Source organism: Callorhinus ursinus, unplaced genomic scaffold, assembly GCF_003265705.2.
Source record: "Callorhinus ursinus isolate GAN/ISIS: 27379988/994484 unplaced genomic scaffold, GSC_fseal_2.0 scaffold321, whole genome shotgun sequence".
NCBI classification, from domain to species: domain Eukaryota; kingdom Metazoa; phylum Chordata; class Mammalia; order Carnivora; family Otariidae; genus Callorhinus; species Callorhinus ursinus.
In genome coordinates, this window is record NW_027397376.1 from 4,488 (window position 1) to 20,804 (window position 16,317).

Sequence of the window (16,317 nt, forward strand, 5' to 3'; positions counted from 1 at the left end):
GCACACTCTTTTAAAGTATATTCAGAATTTAAGAAAAGAGTATAACACGTCTGAGTAAATTTCATTATACCATCTGTCCCCAAAGAAATGAAATCTGAAATTAATGACAAAAGACTAATAGAAAGTCCTCAAATATTTGGAGATTAAGCACAATTCTAAAGAACAATTCTAAATAAAGGGAACTGGACAATATCGGAAGTGAATGAAACAAAACAATATGCAGGAAATGGCAGGATGCAAATAGAGCAGTCACGAGGAAAATTTATTGTTCTCAATGCATGTATTTGAAAACTTCTCAGAAAGGTTTATAATAAGTGATTTAAGCTTCTGTTGTGAAAAGTTATAAATTTAACCCAGAGTAGAAGAACGGAAAAGCAGAAATCAATGAAACTGAAAACAGAAAAAAAGAAAGTATTAACAAAGCCAAAAGTTGGTTCTTTGAAGTAATTTTTAAATATTAAACCCTTACAAGACATGAACAAGAATAAAACAAAGAGGGGTGCCTGGGTGATTCAGTCGGTTAAGCGTCTGACTTTGGCTCAGGTCATGATCCCATGGTCCTGGGATCCCCCGCATCAGGTTCCCTGCTCTGTGGGGAGGCTGCATCTCCCTCTCCCTCTGCTGCTCACCCTGCTTGTGCTCTCTCGCTCTCTGTCAAATAAATAAATAAAATCTTAAAAGAAAAGAATAAAGCAAAGAAAATGCACATTACCAATATCAGGAATAAAAAGGGAGGCATCACTATAGATCCTTTTAGCCCTGGAAAGCCTTCTAGGGGATATCATACCCAACTTTACACCAATAAATGGGACAACCTATATGAAATAGACAAAATACTCAAAACACCCAACCTTCCATTACTGAAGCAAGAATTAGTTTAAGAATATGAACACCCATAACAAAGTGGCAGCAAGAGAAATTTAGAAAAAAATCCCATTTACGAATGTACCAAAAATAATAAAATACTTTAGGGATAAATTGAACCAAAGAAATGAAAGACTTGTACTCTGAAAACTAACAGACCTTGATTAAAAACAAACCAACCAACAAACAAACAAACTAAAGATGACACAAGCAAATGGAAATACATACTATGCTCATGGACTGGAATAATTAATACTGTGAAAGTGTCCATAATTCCCAAAGCAATCAACAGATCTGTAACTCTGAAACAAATAATGCAATATATGTTAAGGAAAAAAAAAGAAGATAGAAGGAGGGGAAGAATGAAGTGGAGTAAATCGGGGGGGGGCAGATGAACCATGAGAGACGATGGACTCTGAAAAACAAACTGAGGGTTCTAGAGGGGAGGGGGTGGGGGGATGGGTTAGCCTGCTGATGGGTATTAAAGAGGGCACGTTCTGCGTGGAGCACTGGGTGTTATGCACAAACAATGAATCATGGAACAGTACATCCAACTAATGATGTATGGTGATTAACATAACAAAAAATTTAAAATAAAAAAAACTAATGATGTAATGTGTGGTGACTAACATAACATTAAAAAAATTTAAAGAAGAAGAACAAAGTTGGAGGACTCACACTTCCTGATTTCAAAACCCACTACAAAACTACAGTAATTAAAACCGTGTGATTCTAGCATAAAGACAGACATACAGACCAACAGAAAAGGATTGAAGATCTGGAAATAAACCTATACAACTACAGCCAATTGGCTTTCAACCTGGGTTCCAAGACAATTCAATAAGGAAAAAATGATTTCTTCAACAAATGCTGCTGGTAAAAGTGGATATCCCCATACAAAAGAAGAAAGTTGGCTCCCTATCTCACATCATACACAAAAATTAACTACAATGGATCAATGATATGAGTATAAGTACAAAAATAATAAAACTCGTAGAAGAAAACATAAAGGTAAACCTTCACGATCTTGCAGATGGCAACAATTTCTTAGATATGATACCAAAAGCATGAACAACAAAAAATATATAAATTTAACTTCATTAAAAATAAAAATTTTGTGCATCAAAGGACACTATCAAGAAAGCAAAAGGAACAAAATATTTGCAAATCATATATCTGAGGAGTCTAATATCCAGAATATATAAAGAACTCTTAGGACACAACAACAAAAATATAAACAGCCCAATTTAAAAATGGGCAAAGAACTTGAATAGACTTTTTTTTCAACAAATATGCAAAAAGATTCTCAACATCAGTAGTCATTAGGGAAATGCACACCAAAACTACAATGAAATATCTCTTCATACTCATTAGAATGACTATAATAATTAAAAAAAAAAGAAAATAACAACTGTTGGTAAGGGTGTGGAAAAATTGGAACCCTCATACATTACCAGTGGGAATGTAAAGTGCTTCAGCTACTGTGGAAAACAGTTTGGTGGCTCATTAAACAGTTAAACATAGAATTACCATATGAACCTGAGATTCTACTCTTAGGTATATACTCAAGAAATGAAAATATTGCACACACAAAAACTTGTAAACACATGCTCATAGCAGCACTATTTGCAAAAGCCAAAAGATGGAAACAGTACAAATGTCCATCAACAGAAAAATGGATACACAAATAGTGGTATATCCATGCAATGGAATAATATTTGGCCTTAAAAAGGAAGAAATTTCTGACACATACTACAACATGGATAAAATCTTGAGGACTTTACGGTAAGTTCAATAAACCAATCCCAAAAATACAAATACTGCGTGATTCTAACTATATGAGGCCCTTGGTGTAGTCACACCCATGAGGACAGGACGTAAAGAGTTGGAGGTCAGGGGTTGGGGGGAGAGTCGGAGTCACTGTGTAATAGTGAAAGAGTTTCAGAGTCACAGGATGGAAGGGGCTGTAAGGATGGATGGTTTGAACGTATGCTGTGTGTTGTATGTATTTCAGCACAATAAAACAGTCATACACCGTGTGGTTCCACTTATGTGGAATATTCAGAGCACACAAATCCATAAAGACAGCAGACTGGCGGTTCCAGGGGCTGAGAGGGGGTGGAATGGGGAGAAGCTGTTACATGGGTGTGGGATTTTACTGTGGGGCACAGAGAGGTTCTGGAACGAGGCAGAGCTGGTGGTTGCACAACACTGGGAATTGTACTAAATGCCACTGAATTGTTTGCTCTGAAACGGTTTATTGTATGTGAATTTCGCCTCAAAATATTATTTTAAAAAATTAGTTCCAGGGGTTCCTGGGTGGCTCAGTTGGCTGAGCGTCCAACTCTTGGTTTCGGCTTAGGTCACGTTCTTGGGGCTGTGGGATGGAGCCAAGCCCCGCGTGGAGCTCCGTGCCCCAGGGAGGGTCTGCTGGAGATTCTCTCCCTCTGTCCCTCCCTCTGCTTGAGCTCTTACACACACTCTCTCTCTCTCAAAAGAATAACTCTTAAAAAAAGTTCCAGAGCTTTTGAGAAACTCTGCTAGTATCTGTTTCCCTTGTTTGTTGCCGTCGCCCCACCCACCAACGCTTACTTAAACATTGTGCTTTGGGGAGAGGTTGTATTCTGCCCACATCGCTGGCCACCAAGACACTCTGGGCCAGGGTCTCAGGAGATCGCAGTCTCTGGACACACGAATACCAATTTGAGAACTAAATGCTCACTCTATTACCCAGCGTGTTGCCCTAGGGGACTGAACCCCAATGACGTTTTCTGTAGTTTTTCTGAGGAACCCATAAGGAAAGCTAGGGGACCCTTGAACTCAAGTTGAGTTCATGGCCTATTGACTTGGCACTTCCACAAAACATTTCTTCAAAAAAATACACAATTATATTTTTAAAATAGTACAGAATTATAATTGTAATTCTTCTTCCTGGTGATATCTTTTGAGTACCAAGGTACCCTGAAGATAACTTCATTGGATATTTTTCTTTAAATGATTTCAAAAAAATTAAAACTCAATCCTTTCTATCTCTTACTTATAGGAAAATCCCTCTCTCTCTGTCATAGAATCACAGAATAATAGCTAACATTTATTGAGCACTTACTATATACCAGATGCTTTTTTTTTTTAAGACTTCTTTACTTGAGAGAGAGAGTGCACAAGTGCATGAGCGGGGTTGGGGGGAGGGGCAGAGGCAGAGGGAGAAGCAGACTCTCTGCTGAGCAGGGAGCCCGATGTGGGACTCGATCCCAGAATCCTGGGATTATGACCTGGGCCAAAGGCAGACGCTTAACCAACGGAGCCACCCATGTGCCCCTACCAGACACTGTTTAAGCCCATTATAATGCTATGATCACCCCCATTCTAAAGATGGTAAGCTTGATGGGCTTGTCTGCCCACTCACTCAGTGGGGAAACCAAGGTTAGAACTCTGGGTGCACAGCATGCATCCCAAACCACACGGTGCCACCCTGCCCTGCGTCTCATCCTAGCAAGGGACAGAGCCGAAGAGATCCTTCACTCTGCAGGCGAACGCACCTTATGGCCTGCAGCCATGCATGGCCTGGGTCAAAGCTGTCTACCAAACCACGATTCCTCTACTTGACAGTAAAGGGACGGGTCACCCTTCTTCTGACTGTCCTTCCCATTCATTTAGAATTCAGGCATTTCTTTTCTTCTGCTCTGCGCACCATTGTCCCCACCCCAAAACACATACACAGAGCACATTCAATACTTCACACAGGTTCTTATCAAGTTTTTCTCTAGAGCTGTCTTGGACATGCTTGGACTATTTCACACTGAGACAAACAAGGTTTCCCAGACTCAGCTGTAATCCAGCTGCTCCCTTCTGAGGATGTTGTTTTTATTCTTGAAAGTCACAGGCAGTGCTCTTAGCTTGGGTCAGGTGGGAAGCCATAGACAGGCATCCCACAGGGCAGGTACTGCATCTGTGTGGCCCACAGAAGGCTGGACTTAGCAGGGGAATAAAAATGTGCTTTATGAGAGTGGAGGGTGGCCACCATGTGACAAATAATTGTTGAGCGCCTACTTTATGCCATGCATTATGATGCATGGGAAAACAGGGGAATAACGCAAAGCTGGCGCTGCCTGGGGAGACAAGAAGTCAACAAAGATCAGGCACAAGATGATGTTAGCTCAGACTCTCCCATGGAGGCCCTCCTATGGCAAAGCCAAACAGGAAAGGGGCTGGGGGGTGTGGCTCTGGTGGGGTGTAGGCAGGATGACCAGGGGAGCTTTCTGAGGGTGATGCCTACCAGCATTGGGGGTCTCTGGGTCTGGGGGCCACACACAGGTGATGTTTCGTTGGAGGAAGTGCACATACCTGCTGACCTGAAAACTCTACTTCAGAATTTAAACTTAATTCGTGTCCCAAACTGTTGTAGGTATTAGATTTAATCCCTGTCTCAGGTCTTAGAAACGTAAGATGTTTTAAGGTCATGTAAAAGAAATTTACCACAAAGTAGCTTTTGCACAATCTGATTTTCTCAAAGTTGGGGAAAATTTTGTAAGGTCAGAGGGTATCTGAAAGCTGAGAACTTGGGCCCAGTTGTGAACAGAGGTGCCCAGAAACACCTGGAAAAGAATACCAGCTCTCAGGACAGAAGAAGCCTTCAGTGTAGGAGCCTTGAACTGAATGATGACCTGGGGTACTTTTCAGGAAGCAACTACACATGTGTCTTTAACGTGAACCCCTATGGTGCTCTGAGGTAGGTGACCCATGCATTATTCCTGTTAATGAGCAGACTGAAGCTCAGAGAGGCTGAACTACAAAGCCAAAGGGCAACAGCTAATAGAGGGTGGATGTGGGTGCTCATCAAATCTCAGAGTATAAGTCTTTCACTTCTTTGGTTAGGTTTATTCTTAGATATCTTATTATTTTGAGCGCAATTACAAATAGCATTGTTTTCTTATTTTTTCTTTCTCCTGCATCATTTGTAGTGTATACAAACACAAGAGATTTCTGCACCTTGATATTGTACCCTGAGACTTTCCTGAATTCCTTGATCATTTCTAGTAGTCATTTGTTGGGATCATCTGGGTTTTCTGTATAGAGTACCATGTCATCTGCAAACAGTGAAAATTTTACTTCTTCCTCATTTGGATGCCTTTTATTTTTGTTGTCTACTTGTGGGAGAGACATAGGGCAGTCAAGTCCCCAGAAAACCAGACTTGCCAGGAGGCTTTTGACCAAACCACCTCTGACCAAGCTTGGCACAAGGCAATCAATTCATCTGCACAGAAGGGTGACCAGGAGCCTTAGGACCATGGGCCCTCCATCTCAGCTTTGTACAAGGCAAAGGAATCACCAAGACCCTGGGCCAAGTGCATGCCCACCAATGCAACAAAGAACAGCTCAACTGAATCCTCAGAAAATCAGGCCTCCTGGGAGTATCGAGAATATGAAACCTCCAACCGAGCTCTGCACTGCCCAAAAGAGGACCCTTGACACCAGGCTGAGGGAAACCCCCCTGAAGAGGAGCCCTCCAACATAGCCAAGCACTGGGCACAAGAATCGCTTGGACACCAGGCTGAACACAAGGACTCTGAGATCATGAGGACACCATTCCTGCAATGCACAGGGTGATCAGGTCCCCAGAACACCAGGAGCACTTAGGCTAGGAGCTCTCCAACACAGTCTGGCATGGGCAAATGAATCACCTGGACTCTAGACTGCAAAGGAGCCCTCAGAAGAAAAGCTATCCAACCCAGAAAAGCATAAGGCAATCAGGTTCTCAAACACAGGATTTTGCGGAGCCCTCTGACCAAAACCCCTCCAACCAGACCTGGAGGTGGACAAATATATTATCTGGACAGTGGACCCAGCAGCAGCCTTAAGTCCAAAAGCCCCCCTACCCAACTCAGCACCAGAGAAAGGAGCCACCTTGAACCTAGGACAAAGAAGGGGGGTCTTCTACTGCTGTTGAGAAAATGGCAACGAATTCCCCAGAACACCAGGTCCAATAGATGCCCTGAGACTATGACACCAACAAACTAGTTGCACACTGGGCAAAGGAGTGCCCTGGACACTGGGCTGAATGGGAGTCCTCTCTCTGGGAGCTCTTCAGCCCAACAAACCAGAGGGCAATTGAGTCCTCACAACACTGGGCCAAACAGGAACCTTCAGACACTCCAACTCAGGTTGGCAGTGGGCAGAGGACTCACTTGGACAACAGGATGACTGGACTCCCTCCAAGTGGGGGCCCTTCAACTGAGGAGACAGCTGGCAACTGAGTCACTAGAACACCAGGCCAACTGGGAGATCTGGGTCGCCAAGCCTTCTGATTCTGCTTGACACTGGGCCGAGTCTCTCAGACATCAGGCTGAGCAGGAGACCTCTGACCCAAAATCCTCCACCCCATAAAGCACAGGACAATTGGGTCCCCAGAACACAGGTTGGCTGGGAGCCCTCTGGTCATGGCTCCTCCATCTCAGCTCTGCACTGTGCCAAGAAGTCCCTAGAACACTAAACTGACTGGAAGGCCTTTAACTAGGGCGACCCCAGGACAAGTGAGTCACCAGTGCCCTGGGATAGACTTCAGCTTAAGGTCATTTTGGCTTATCACCTGGGTAGCCCTCGTCTTTTTGGGAATTCCCCTCAAGAGGAAAGGATACCAAGCCAAAAAGCGGAGTCAAACCAAAAGTTTGGAGAGTTTGAAATAGAACTCATAGCAGGAGATGAGGTTGGGGTTGGAAACAGAACTCATATCAGGAGACGAGATGGGGACTGGAGGGAATTCTAGAAGAGACCCCAGGCCCTGAATACAGAGGACTCATTGGCAAAGGTCCTCCAGATGAAGGAGAGGTGCTCCATCCTGGAAGGAGTGGTGGAGAGCATAGAAAAACAAATCAAGTCATGGGGTGAGAAGCAGGCTCAGGTGTATGAGGTAGAGAGTTTTTTTGGGTACATCAAGGACTTGCTGGAAACTTTTGCCTCCCAGGCAATGGCATCAAAGTGGTGATGACCCTGCACACTCCCATCCAAGATGCCATAAATGCGGAGCTTGGAAAAGTTTGGTCATCTCCAGGAGTGAGAGTTTTAATATTTTTCAGAGGCCTAAATAACTTAAAAACATTATTTCAGAATAAGTACAGGAAACAACCCTGGGTGACTGATGTATAGTCTGGGTTATTCTCACTACTGTGCCTTGTAAGTCATCACATTCTCCAGTTGGTGGGCAGTGGCCTCCACAGCCCTGAGAAAGCGTCAGTGAATTATGCAGAGCTGACCCTGAACACATCCTTCCTCTCCCCATCAACACTTTTAGACATCCTCTTTTCTGGAAATCAAGGTCAGCTGCTGAGGTCACCCGCATTCTGAAGGAAGGAAAAAATAACCTGTAATGTCCATATGTAGGTATTTCTGCAAAAATGATTTTTGTCCCTAGCCCCATCACACATGCTGTGGCAAATTTGTGTTTGGACCCTGGCATAAAGTTTCCAAACTCTGGTCACCAGAACTACTATTTCCTGACTGCATGTCCCTGTGTGATGCAGACCTCTGAAGAGTAAATGTGACAAGATGAGGTAACCAGGCTGGAGGGAGTCCAGAAGCAGGGGACATTTCCCTACCTCTGGATGATTTCCTCCTGTGGGTGAGGTAGGTATAGACTGGAGTAAGGAGCCTGGAGTGTGGGCTCTCTGCTCTGAGTCACAGAAGCACTGCAGAAGTTGGGGGAGACACAGATTACTACTTGCTGCTCTATGTGGAGGGGTGGATGGACAGAGTAAAGAAGAGAAGGAGACAGGTAGGTACAGGTGCTTATGGAATACTCGGGTGTCTGTGGATATGGAGGAAGGTGTCTACCTCTAATATGCAGAGCTGAGATTCTGCCATCATTGGACAGAAGGAACGAGGAGAGTAAGTTTCCAGGTTTGTCTTCTCCCTAGAGATTGTCCCCTTACCTCAAGGTAGGATGTGGGAGCTCAAGTGCCTTGTGGATATCAATGAGCTGGGTTCTGCCTGTGGCTGTAGTGGAGGTGGAAGAGAGCCTAGAGCCATGGTTCCTTGGGGGAGCTCAAGGCACTCTGCTCATATTACCAGGGAATAACCTGATTAGAGCCATGAAAAAGCTGTCTCTTAGGGAAGGTAAAAATGAGGGGGACTTGGGATGAGAGAGGTTAGTATCTCTAAGATGGATGATGTCTGAACTTATAGGAGGGCTGCTGCTTTCAGGAGCCAGTGGGGAGGCTGGTGCAGTCCAGGTCACTTGGGTTTGAGGGGGAAGTGGATCACAGTGTGATCCCAGAGCTGCTAACCTCTAGTGGCCACCTGCTCAGACCCCACTTACCAGACACATGTTTCTGGACACAGCAGGATCTTGGAGGTAATGGGACCCCACTTTGGGGGTGTGTAGCAGAACAATTCACTCCTTGAGCCACCATTCCTCCCCCTGTAAAATGCTGGCAACTTTGGGGGGGTGGCTGTGTGAGCAGGATGCAGGAGACGGCAGGGTTGGGGAGGGGATCTCTAAGGCCAGGGGACGGATGCTGTCCAGAGGAGGGAGGGCAGGCTTTGAGCCAGGTCCTTGCCCCGTCAATTCCTTCCCAAACTCAGAACAGCAGATTCAGGAGAGCAGTCTGTGTCCTGCCTCTGTGCTGTCCCACACCTGGCCTTCTCTGCCCCTTAGGTACAGCACATCACAGCCCAGCACATGCCCAGTCACGGACCAGCACCAGGTTCCTCCTGCCTCCTACACTGCTGCTTGACACCCACACATTAGCGTCCTGGGGAAGCTTGGAGCTTCCAGGAGCCAGGGTGGGACTGATAGCTTTAGGGAACTATGCTGAGGTGTGTTGACAGGTAGAGCGATCCTATAGGTAGGGAGGGATTTAGGTCCATTTAGAGATTCAGATAGTACGGCAATGTCCCATCGCAGAGGCACTCTTGGCTCATTTTGCCCCAAGGTAACATCCTACATCACTGCAGAACACTATTCGCACCAGGAAACTGACAGTGTGGTATGATGGACATGTCTAGGTCTGTCACTTTGTCATGGACATTTATATATTCAACAGCACAATCCAGGTATGGAACTACTCTGTCAGCACAAAGATCTCCTTCATGCTACCCATCCCTGCCCATGGCATTCACCCCTGTGTTTTACATTTTGGATATACAGGCATTTTGTTACATGAGGGAACTCCTACAGCTGTGACCGGTGATGTTGTTTGGTTTCATTTGGGATAATGCACCTGGAATCAATTCACGTTTTGTGTTATCCTAACTTTATGACTTTTTATCACTGAGTTGGGCTCCCTAGTTTGGAAATGCCACAGTTTGTTCATCTTCTCCCCTTTTGAGGAATATTTTTGTTTCCGGGATTCAGAGACTACAAATAATCCCACAGTGAATATTTGGCATATTGTTTTGTGGGATCTTAAATTTTCATTCTCGAGGATAAATGTCCAGGACAGTGATTCCTGGGTTGTGGCATTTATGTTTTGCTTTTGCATAACCAGTCAAACTGTCTTACCAGAGTGACTGTTCCATTTACATTCCCACCAGCAATGTAGGAGATCTGGCTCTTTCCAACATTTGATGTTTTTACTCTGTTTTATATTAAGGAGCTTTCCTAACAGGTAGGTAGTAGTGATTACTCAATCAGGTTTTCCTTTACATTTCCCTCATGGCAACTAATGTGTAGTTTTTCTTGTGCTTATTTGCCCTCTGCATGTTTTCTTTGCTGAAATGTCTGTTCATGACTTTTGCCCACTTGCTATTTGGATAGTTTTTTTCTCTCCCCCGGTTGTGTTTTAATTTTTCATATATTATAGATAGAAGTTCTTTGTCAGATAAGTGGTTTGAAAACATATTCACCTAGTGTATAGCTTGTCTTTTCATCCTCCTAACAAGATCTTTACAACAACAGGTTTTAATCTTGATAAAGTCCAGTGTTATACCTTATGAATCCTCCTTTCTTGTCTTGTGTAAAAATGCACCAAATGCTAAGTTTAGAAAATGGCTAAACATCCGTAATGTATTTTCTCACAATTCTGCTGGGTAGAAGTCCAACATAAGGCACCAATGTGGTCAGGTTCTGAGGAAGCCCATCCTCCTGGAGGTTTGTTGATAACCACCTTCTGGCTTTGTGCTCACATAGCCTTTCTTTGTAGCTGTGCATGGAGAGTGCAAGCTCTCTGTGTCTCTTGTCATAAGCATGCTAACCCCATCATGAGAGTCCTAACCTTGTGACCTAACTCAACCTATGTTCCTCCCAAGGTGCCAGGTCCAGTATCATAGGGGTTAGAACTGAAACATGTGAATGGGATGGGGGACCGAATTTAGTCTATACCATGTGTCTTGATGACTATCTTGGGTTCCCTTTGTTTGGGTTTTGTCCATTTCTTAAATTTTAGGCTCATGTCTTTTGTCAACTTTGGGAGATGATCAGCCATGTTTTCCCAAGGTATTCTTCTTTTTTTCCTTTACATTTCTTTCAAATACGCTTTAATCCTTACTTTTCTTTTTTTCTCATTCTGGGATTCTTGTGACATGAATAGATTTTTGCTTTTGTAGATTTTTTTTCTCTCCATTGTTCATATGAGATACTTTCTGTTGTTCTACCTTCAAGGTACTGACTCTTTCCTCTGTTATCTACATTGTCCTACTGAGGCAATTTACTGCGTTGCAAAAAATTTAGTTATATTTTTTCAGTTCTAATTGTTAATTACATTCTTTTTTATATCTTTCTGTCCTGAGACTTACTTTCCTTTGATTCCATCACAACTGCAATAGCTTGTGGAAGCATTTTTATAATGGTTCCTTTCAAACCCATTGGAAATCCCAACATCTAGGTCATCATTGATCTTAGCGATCTTTGGATTGTGTGGCATGGTCAAGATGACCTTTTTCTGGAATTTGGCATGGTGAATGTTCTTGATTATCCACCTTGCCTATTTGGGGTCTTATGTTATTTGACTCTGGATTGTCTTCATTCTGGTGTATGAGCAGGTGGTGGGTCTACAAGAGCGTGGCTAGTATGAGAAGCCCCAGTTATGTGCCCAAACTAGAAGAAGCAAACTGAAGTCTGGCCAAACACAGCCGTGAGGTTCCAGTGCACCTGTGGGGAGTGTCACATCTTCCTGTCATTCTTACCAGAAGCCAGAGATGAGGGCACATGACAGCTAAAAACATGTGTGCTGAATTTATTTCTGTGCATTGATGAGGCCTTTGTAAGGGCCAGAAGTCTAGTTGGGAGGGGAAGATTTTAGGAAAAGTGTGTTCTGTGTAAATGGACATCATTTGAGAACTTTTGTTTATGTTGGTGGAAGAAGGGTGGGCTTACTGAGATGGCTGGCACTGCTGTTGGGCTTGCTCAAACCTCAAGTCTAGGTGGCCCCTTCAACTAGTGCCCTCCCCCTAGATATCGTCCTCCCAGGACCTGCTGAGGGAGCCCAGGCCACATAGAAAAGGTGAGCCCCGAGCTGGTGGGCTGACTAGTGTGAAATTAGACGCAAGTTCCCCTCCCTACTCACTTTTGCAAATGCCAGCTTGGGAATGAACTTTACCCTCTTCCAATCCATCACAGTGCGGTCACAAAGGGAGCATAGCCTGGTAGTTAGCTCACCTCCAAGCTCCAATGATCAGTCTCTCCCTCTCTCTGCATCAGCCTGGGGCAGGTGTGGGGTCCTCTCACATCCACCCTGGCACTCCCTAGGGGAGGCAGACCACTCACCACTGAACACAGGGCCAGGGTTCTCATGAAGGGTTCTCCCTTCAGGCATATCCCCAGGACCATTCCCATGCCTGATCCAGCCTTCTCTGGGCTGCAGTCCCCAGGTGCTTGCTTCCTGACTGGCAAACTCTTGCTCTGTTTAGCCAAAGCGAGCCTCTCCTCTTGCACTGGGGAACACACATCACACAGAACTGCTGGAGTATGGTGACTTTTCAGACCACCGCAATAAGACAGGATGAAGAGAATATCCTTGAACCCCCCAAAGTACTGATCAGGCATTTCAAGCCAACTGTTTCTTCCAGAACAGCTCTCTCTACAGTCCATCATGACTGACCCCACAGATGGGGGAGCCCATTCATTCAGGGCAAGTTAACACTTCTCTTTGGGAAACTCTGTTGCCAAAATTTACCCTGAACATTTCCTTCAAGGTGTGGGTTTCCTGAAATGGAAGTGAGGTCCTTAAACCACATTCCCAAATTCAGGCATTTCAATTCCACAGGGCAAAAGTGAAGACAGTTTTAACTTGCTCATACTGCGCCCCTCAGTGTGGCAGCAGTGCGAGGACCTGACTGCAGGGTGGTGAGCTGGAGGGGCTGTTCCAGGTGCAGCTGCAGCCATTTCCTAAGGATACTCGCCTGAAACAGGGTTCTCAGAGTGTCAGAACACGCAATGAGCCTCAAGGTTGTATAGCTGTGCTGCAACTTGTAGAAGCCTCTGCAGGCCTCTGCTTTCCACTGTGAAAATGAAGAAAACCCTGTGGGACAATGCTACACAAATCCAGAGATGATCCACCCAGTTCAGCTTCACAAATGGCCCCAGTCTCCTACTCGCTCATGCCCAAACCCAAATGCCCTCCTGGACTCCCTTCCAATAAACACCCATGTGCCCAGCTTTGCTCCTCTCTGCCCATTCAGCTGATCTCCCTGTGGAGGACTGAGTGAAAACTAAGCAATCCCCTGTATCCCACACTGGTCCTGCTGAGACCTCCTGTGGACACATGTTCCTTGTTCTACTGCACGGTCTAGCTCCCCACGTCTGCATGTCACCCCCTTTCACTAGCTCTCTCCCCTGGAGTGCTGCTCCGAATCTCCATGAGCCTTGCCACTTAGGGTTGCCGCAGGAACTCCTCAGAGAACATCTCCCTCTACAAACTAGTCCATTGCCGAGGCCCTTCTGTCCATCCCCTGAGCTCAAACACTCATCCCAGGAGACACTGACATTGCTTCACTGTGCTGTGTTCTTTCTTTCAGAATGCTACCTCCATGAGCTCAGGGACTGATCCATCTTTTTTGTGTTCATGTTCATGAAGTGGATTTCTGTGGAAGCGATTCTTCTGTGGAAGGAAATAAGAGGTCCTACACCTAAAATTTTGATGACCACTGTCCACTAGATAAATGACACATCATGGAATCCCAGCCTCTAGATATCTGAGTCGAAGGATACTTCCAGACCCCTGATCTGATTTTTATGAGCAACTTTTGTTACTGAAGAGCTGCCAACTGCCTAAAACTCACACACCAGACTTGAAAAGTTAGTGTCTGGATATTGGGGGAGGCAGAGAGTATGCTCAGTTTTGCCAAAGGCTGTCAAGAGTAAATTCCTTAAAAGTGATCTGAAACAGCAGATGTGAAACTGAAAGGTCATTATTGTAAAACTATACATAGGAGCCACAAATACACAGAATATATATTTTATAAAAATTTTCTGTAATTGATTTTCTGGTTGAATATTTTCTCCCATTAAAGTCTTTCCTAAATTTAATATGTGCCTTTAGTTTCCAACTGTGTTTGCTGGAGAGAAGATGGCCTACTATAGCACGTAGACCACTATCCATGCAACGCTTTTTTAAACCTAAACCTAAGGTCTCAAATTACCCCTACTGATGCAACCTAAAATGCCCAGCCCAAGCTCCCCTCCTGTTAGACCCATGTTTCCTCCTACCCACTGCACAGCCCCACCTGGACAGCTGGCAGAAGCTCACTGCTTACATGGCTCACACTGACTGCATCCTCTACACCTTTGCTCATTAACTTACTACCACTTCTTCCTCCCTGATACTCAATCTCAGATGAGAGGAAAAGCTTCTGCCAATTGAGAAATCTCGGAATTCAGGGTCATTATAGACTTTACCTGCCATCTCAAAGTTCCTAACTTCCTAAAACTCTTTTACATCACATCTCTCACCATCCTCCCATTCAGGCTGAATTAAGTGCTTTGTTATGTTATTTTGTTTTGTCTACTTGATATTCTTTCTCAGCATATGTTCAATAAATGTTAGCTGGATGAATCAAGTTGCTGGAGGGTGCCATTCCCTGATTCAAAATGTGGAGCCTGCCCCCTGCCTGAGGCTTCCAACTCCATGGATGAAACCCAGTTCTCCAACTGCTCACGGAACTTCAGAATTCCTATGGAAACTATTATTGAGGGTGTCACCATGGACGTCTCCTCCCCAGGTCCAAACACCAGCTTGGAGGTGGGGTTGCTCTCAACAGGATGGTCCGTGGAGCTTCCTTCCTAGGAAACACGGTCTATCAGATTTCCCCAGCCCATTTATGCTCCTTGTCCTGCACTGGCGCCCACACTTTCTTATCAGTTGGATAAGAAAAAGCCATCTCCTCAGATTTTCCGCCCACCCTGCAGACTGGTGCCAACACAGGCCAGCCGTCCTAGCCACAGGACAGGACACCCGCCCCTGCTATGCCACGACCTCAGGAGCCGGGAAGGTAGTCTGAGCCGTGGACACCATTTGGACAGCTTTGAAGCGTGTCCATGCCCAGCCCTTTATCTGCAGAGTCTGAGGTGATTGGCCCCAGGGCTTTCTCCTTCCAATTTCACCCTCCCTGCAGCTAGCAGCATGCTCCCTTCCACTGCTCCTGGGTATTCCTGGCCCATCTCAGCTGTCCTGCCTCGGTCACCCACCCCTCACTCACATAGCCCCACCCTCTATGTGGGGTTGCATTCCACCCAGGGGGAAAGCCCCCTGCCTCCAGCAGGCATCATGACAGCTCCCAGCCCTGGGACCCCGGCAAGGATGCCCAGGACCACTAGAGTAATCAAGAGATGTTGCTCACCTGAATTCAGGGGCAGGGAGACAAGTGTACTCTTCCTGACAGAGGTAGGGGGACTCTACAGTAGTGGGGTGTCTGGCATTATGCCGATCCATTCATCCAACAGACCTGCCCTGTCAGACCACCCCGCAACTTCCAGCTGGTGATAATGATTCAGAGGCTTCCCCAGCCCTTCCACGTTCTTTTTCCTGAATCCCTCCGCCTCTCCACCGTCTCTCCTTTTGGCCCCTTTCCCCCTAAGCTGAACTCTAGATTCAGAGCCCTGACTGCCAGCCTGCCTGGGGCTCTCTGGACTTGGTTTCGTACTCGTTTTCCCTCATGGACTCTGGCCATCACTTTCCCCAGGATGCTGTCAGTGTCCCTCACTAGCTGAGGGTGTCCTGGCTGGTCTCCTCCCCTGGCTGCTGGTCATTCTGGCCAAATCCCTCTTTCTCAAAGTAGAGGGGGAAATGTCTTGTGGATACTGCAGAATCTTAAATCATTTCTAATTTTTATGAGAATGCAAACTGGTATAGCACTTGTGGAATAAAATTTCAGACGCATTTATGAAATGTTAAACAGTTCACACCCTCTCCACTCTAACCCAATGCCTGTGTTAGTATGTATATCTTATTAGAAAACATTCATATCTATCCAAGGATTCATAGTCAAAGATGTTGTTTTCATTTTATTAGTCATACAATAAAG

At 45.2% G+C, this 16,317-nt stretch overlaps 1 long non-coding RNA gene across 1 annotated transcript; it reads right to left on the reverse strand.

Moving 5' to 3' along the window:
- Positions 1–430: 430 nt before the first annotated feature.
- LOC141372016 (uncharacterized) lies at positions 431–4,816 on the reverse strand. The gene is made up of 2 exons (XR_012377367.1): positions 4,689–4,816; positions 431–647 (listed from the first exon to the last, which is right to left on the reverse strand). It is a non-coding gene; the product is annotated as an uncharacterized lncRNA (long non-coding RNA).
- Positions 4,817–16,317: the final 11,501 nt, after the last annotated feature.